The sequence below is a fragment of the Mustelus asterias genome, chromosome 21, assembly GCF_964213995.1.
Source record: "Mustelus asterias chromosome 21, sMusAst1.hap1.1, whole genome shotgun sequence".
NCBI classification, from domain to species: Eukaryota; Metazoa; Chordata; class Chondrichthyes; order Carcharhiniformes; family Triakidae; genus Mustelus; species Mustelus asterias.
In genome coordinates, this window is record NC_135821.1 from 61,406,916 (window position 1) to 61,412,915 (window position 6,000).

Genomic DNA, 6,000 nt, shown 5'->3' on the forward strand with positions numbered 1-6,000 from the left:
CGTGGGGAATTGAAGCAACTAGCATTGTCAGCTATGACATTAAGTATTGCAAAATGCCCAAGGATTATTCAGTCAAAAGGTTCATGTCATCTCAAACAAAAGTAGAGTCAATTTCATTAAAAGTCAAGTTGTGATCTGGACTGCACTGCCTGAGAGAGTGCAGTAGACACAGAGTCAATGCGAACTTTCGAAAGGGAACTGGATATATTCTTGAAGGAAATGAAATTGCAGGGCTAAGGGTAAAAAAGCAAGAGGAATGGGACTAATGTTTCTTTAGCTCTTGGGTCTAAAGGGATTAAGTGATATGGAGAGAAGGGGGGAATCAGCATATTGAATTTGATGATCAGCCATGATCAAAATGAATGGCGGAGCAGGCTCAAAGGGCCGAAAGGCCTACTCCTTCTCATTTCTATGGAAATTGGATAGTCCTTTCAAAGGACTAGCCACAATGGGCTGAACAGCAGCCCTTCTTCTGTGCTGTAAGATTCAATAAAAGAAATGCAAGATTATTTCTCCTTAAATTCAATTGAAATTTTCCTTCCATTTCTGAACTAGTTCTATTATTTTGGGAGTTTTGTAATCTGAAAAGGGAATAATCGAAAAAAAGTTTCACCTCTGTGACACTTGCACACTCTTTGGGGGTAATATTGACATTGTATAATGGTGTAAAATGGCTGACAATGAGATAAGCCACCCACTTTAAATCTCTGCCCATTTATCGACAATTGCCTGCAGTGAAAAATGGGATGTCAATCTCTCTAGAACCTGTTTTCACAATTGTGCAATGTCTACATTATTCATAGTAAGAAGTTTAACAACACCAGGTTAAAGTCCAACAGGTTTATTTGGTAGCAAAAGCCACACAAGCTCTCGGAGCTCCAAGCCCCTTCTTCAGGTGAGTGGGAATTCTGTTCATTATTCATCTATGAGCAATGAAGTTCAATTAGATTTTATATAACACAATGCCCTTCAAACTGGAGTCTATGTCCTTGGGATTCCTGAGGGATAGTCTCAAGGGAATTATAATTAGTTATCTAATGCGCCAACTCAACCTCTGGTCACAGAAGGCTGACTGAGAATCAGCTGTGGTCAATTGCATTTCTGATCAGTAAGAAATGAGTAACAGATCCTGTCACTGGTCATCTTCTTTTGGCTTCTCCTTTTTCACCACAATGCTGGTTATCATAGAACCCCTACAGCGCAGAAGGAGGCCATTTGGCCCATCTCCTTTCTCCATCTCCTCCTGTTTGTCAGCCATTCCTCATCCAATCCCATTGTGTTTAAATTTCTCCCGCCACATCTTTCCATTTGGTCTTAAGCTTTCCTCTTCCTCCTGGCAGTCCCATCTCCATAACTCACCTCACCACATTTCCTCTCTTTCTCTGCAACAGATGACCATACCATTTCAATTCCTCCTGGCTACTTTCTTCAATGCTCCCACACAATCTTCACTGGCCCTCCCGATTTAGTCCTTCCTCGTTAATCCACACATGCATCTCATTCATATCCAGCCATTGTTCTTCTCTTCTTAATGCTGCCCAAGTCACTGATGCAGGGAAATCAATCAGTGCCAGTCCCAAGCCCAGATAAATGGGGAGAATTAACAGCAAGAAGAACATTTGGCTGTAAAACCACCCACCAACTCCAAATGATAGTTGACTGGATCATGTGATCTCAATACTCATTTTCACCTATGAACTTTAACCTATTTTGTGTGTGTTGGTAAAAGGGGAGCAGCCTGTGTTACTTGGATATCTCTCTTTAAGTGTAGTGATAAAGTAAGCTAGAGGGTGCAAATATTCTGACCATTGTGTTAACAAGTAGTTGCAACTACTGGGGGAAGATTCAATTTATATTACAAATAGATTAGTTCTCTTTGTTCTTGCTTCTTTTTAAAGTGTAATGTGGGAATTCACAAATGTGACAAGGGCACAATTGATCTGAGCACTATTGAGTAATGGGAAAGCTTTTTCACCTACCACAGAAATTGATGTTTGCTGTACTTGCTATACTGCAGCTGTACACAAACATGATACATTTTTGAAACATTGGTTTAAACAATGTGTTTTTGAGCAAACTATTGATTTTAACTTTCAACTGAAATGTTTCCTTTAAAGAAGCTACTCTTTTCAAATCATTTAGCAACAAATAGAAATGTGGTTTGAGTGTGAGCGTGATTTGATTTTTTTTTGTAAGTACAACTTCAATAAATAATCATTGCTCTTTAATTTTCACAAACAAAATGAGTTTCGGTACTGTAATCACCTTACTGCTTCTGTCTTTTATATAATATTGCTCTCTTCTATCTTTGGCTAATGTAAACTCGCTCCTATCTTGATGTATGAAATTTTACCTCAACAAGAACAACATTCACAAGGCATCTTATTTCCAAATTATTTAGAAAAGCAAAAGAAACTCAGAAAACCCCTTGTTGCATGAACTAAATCACACTTGTAAAGAACACATATAGTAATGCATGCTGGAGAGTTCTCCGCACTGCACACACACACAGACTGTGGCACAGATGTAGCTAACTCACCGAGTTACAGCTTTGGGACAATAACGCTGTTATGATCAATATAAACCCTGGATGTTTGAGCTTGTGAGGAAAGGACACAGAGTAGGAAAGCTGAGATCAGTGTAGAGATCGTGATTAGATCACACTAAACCCGAACTTTAAAACACCACAGATTAAGAAAAGGAACGCAGACCGGAAGAACAGCATCTCATCTTCTGATTGGGCACCTTACAACCTTCCGGGCTGAACATTGAGTTCAACAACTTCAGGGCAGGAACTATCCCCTCCACCTCCACTCCATTTATTTTATTTCATTTTTTTTTTTCATCTTATTAATCAATTTCCATTATTTCTCTTTTTCCACTTCCTAAAATTTTGTTTTCTATCTTGTTTCACCCCCCCCCCCCCCCCCCCCCCCCCCCCGTTCCCCCTCTCTACTAGGGCCATCTGTCACATTCCTATACTCTGCACCTTTGTTCTGCCATTTATACATTCCGATCTCTTAATGGACGCTCTTAGCACCATTCCTAGCCTTTATCATCACCATTTACATTCCCTTTCTCTTTTTGTCTATGCCATCCCTATCAATACAGCCCCCCCCCCCCCCACCCCACCCCACCACCACCAGAGTATAAATCTTGTCCTATTTTCCTTGTCTTATCTCTTATGAAGGGTCATCCAGACTCGAAACATAGGCTCCATTCTCTCTCCACAGATCTGCTGAGATATTCCAGCATTTTCTGTTTTTGTTTAAAAGGATTGGTGACGGAAGTAAAACTTTGCCCAAGTTAGAGGTCTAGGAGTAGAAGATGATGCCATGACTTAGCTGAGTTGCAGGGAGAATGAAGCTTCGTAGGATTGGAACAAGAGCAAAATACCACAGATACTGGAAATCCGAAATAAAAACCGAAAATGCTGGAAATAGCCAGCAGGCCAGATAGCATCTGTGTGCAGAGATAGAGTTAACAATTCAGGTCAGATGACAGATCATCGATACAAAATGTTGGGCAAGATTCCCCGTCATCACAGCTGCTTGTTTCCCACCGGCGCGAGGTGGGAATTCCCATTGATGTCACCGCACAGCAGCTGGAAACCCGCAGGCGGGGAGGTGCTGCCGGCAGGACCGGAAAATCCCACCGGCCTGAACGGCAGGAGAATTCCGGCCCTTAAATTTTATTGACTCTCTCTCCACAGATGCTGCCCAATCTGCTCAGTGTTCTCTCCAGAATTTTCTGTTTCTGTAATACATTGAAATCCATTTAGTAGTAGTTTTAAATGGAAAGTGGGATTAGCCGAGCTGCTCTTGCAGATGCAGCAGGGATGTGACAGGCCAAATGGCCTCCTGTGTTGTAATCATTCTGTGATTCTATTCTAGAAAATCCAGTCAAGAGATGTCAGCCTGTTTATGAGAGGTGTAAAGATTTACTGGGAAGAGATGGGTTACATAACTGGAAAGACATAGGAAAGATTTCATCACCAATATCAATATACACCCGATCTGGCTTGTGAAAAGCACACTGCTTGGAGTTAAAAGCTCTAGCATTTATAATTGATGGTTTCTTTCCTTTCCTGGTCTGTGGTTTCAGTTACTTATGGTCTATTAAGCTGGGTCAGATCTGCTAATCTCAGTATTCTCTCTGGGTGTGCAGGCATTTGACTGCTCAAAACACACACAATTGGATTATATAACACCATCCTCCATCACGGATCAGGCATTCCACTCATGCATTTTTCTGCTTTAATTCTTGCACATGAACATCATGGAAATGTACAATAAGAAGCATATTTAAATATATCGCAAGGTCAGACTGCTGTGGGGTCCCAGAGCTCATAGCAATGACCACCTTTGTGTGTGACATCTGGTCTTGTAATTGAAAACTTCAGCCGAGGCGGAAACATGCACTTACGCAACCTGATATAAACTGAGACATCTGTCTCACAATGTAGTGACATTGAAACAACTGGAGCAAAGGACAGTTTAATTACTATGAGCCTTGTGTTTTTAAAAGATGTTGGGCGCGATCTTACCGACTTGACATGCGGTCGATCAGCATGGTGAGCCGGTGAGGCATGGTGCATGGTGAGGCAAATAATCGGGTTCATGCTTGGTTTCTCGCCTCTCCAGATCTTCCGGCACTGTTTTTTCGGTGAAATCAGCTTCACACGAGACTGATTTCAATATTGATGACATAATTTAAATGCCATTAGTGAGAAGCTACCGTACTTACCCCTTCGCCAGCGCGGTCCTCACCGGCGAGAATCACAGATGGTCCCCACCAATGGGGATCAGGCATGATTGCCTCGCCGGTGGGACCGGAGGCCATTGAAACCCCCCCCCCCCCCCCCCGGTGGTCGGGTACAGGGCCACAGTGCCCATGGGGCATTGCCAGCCTGGCAGTGCCTGGCTGGCACCATGGCTCTGCTCACCAGGCACCCTGGCAGTGCCTAAGTAGGTTGCAGCCTGAGAAGGGGTGAAGCCATAATGGGAGTGGGGAGGAGTGGAGCTCCACAATGGGGTTGGGGGTGGGGGGGCGGAAGAGAGGGAGAGACCAGCGCAGGAAGTGATCAGTGGTGGCTCCCAATATCTGGGAGTTGTGGGGGTGTGTCTGACAGGAGAACTCTCAGTACGCTGGGAGATTGGGGAGCCTGTGCAATGGTGCCCCAAGATTTGAGCAGCCAGTTTCACCAGCGAGATTAGACCCCTCAACCCCCGCGAGAATCTCTCAAAGGCTGCTGATTTTTGCATTTGCAGAAATTTGCATTCCGTACCTCACTGAAAAAAGAAGCAAGAAAACCTACCATTTTCTCACCCGTTCAACGCTTAGAATTTTCAGGGGAAAATTCCCCCTGTTGTTTTACCTGGAGTATACCAATTATGTTACTGTACGAATGTATTCCAAAAGCCTGAACTAATAATCCAGAGAATGCGAGTTCAAATCCCACATCTGGAGTTTGAGAATGTTGATTTAGTTTACAACATTTAGAAACAAAATACTAAAAGTGAGCAAGAATCATCCAGCAAAGTAGGCATTTGACCCATCTTACACCTTTCAATTCTTTGAAAGAACTATCCAATTCGTCTCGGTCCTATTGCTCTTTCCCACAGCCTTTCATTTCTCCCCCTACCACTACCCCACTACAAGCAGTAATCTGTTCCCTTTTAAAAATTACTATCGAGTCTGTTTGCACCACCCTTCCATACAGTGCATATTCCAGATCACAACTCACTGCATCAAAATAATCCTTCTCGTCACTTCTTTGATTTTACATATTACTTTAAATATGTGTCGTCTGGTTAATAAGCCTTCATTAATCTCCTTGAAGTGTGGCAAACCTGTCAGCCTTATTTTGTCTATTCCGTAAGTAACATCGGTCCCATACCAACATGGCTGACTCCTAATTGGCTTGGCAACTCAATCAGTTACATCAAATCACTACCAGCAGTTTCGGAAAAACACCAGCAGTTCCTTTTCAGGGATTGG